We start from the raw sequence: 253 nt of genomic DNA on the forward strand, positions 1-253 counted from the left end.
TGCTGCACCAAGTCCTCCCACCACTCACCCCCCACCCTCCCCACCACCCAACCTCCCCCCCAAAAGACACATTTGTTGTACTTCTGTCAGAGAATTAGACCCAATCGGTGCAATTATTCGACAGGAATGGCTTATTGGAAACCACTTTTGTGCTACTAAATCTCCAGAAGAATACAGTCTGCTGCTTATACAGGTGTGCTTTGATCGTGTTTCCAAATAGGAGACATCATTCGGCAGATTTATTATTATTTTT

The sequence above is a fragment of the Hippocampus comes genome, unplaced genomic scaffold, assembly GCF_001891065.2.
Source record: "Hippocampus comes isolate QL1 unplaced genomic scaffold, H_comes_QL1_v1.1 scaffold570, whole genome shotgun sequence".
In the NCBI taxonomy this organism is placed as follows: domain Eukaryota; kingdom Metazoa; phylum Chordata; class Actinopteri; order Syngnathiformes; family Syngnathidae; genus Hippocampus; species Hippocampus comes.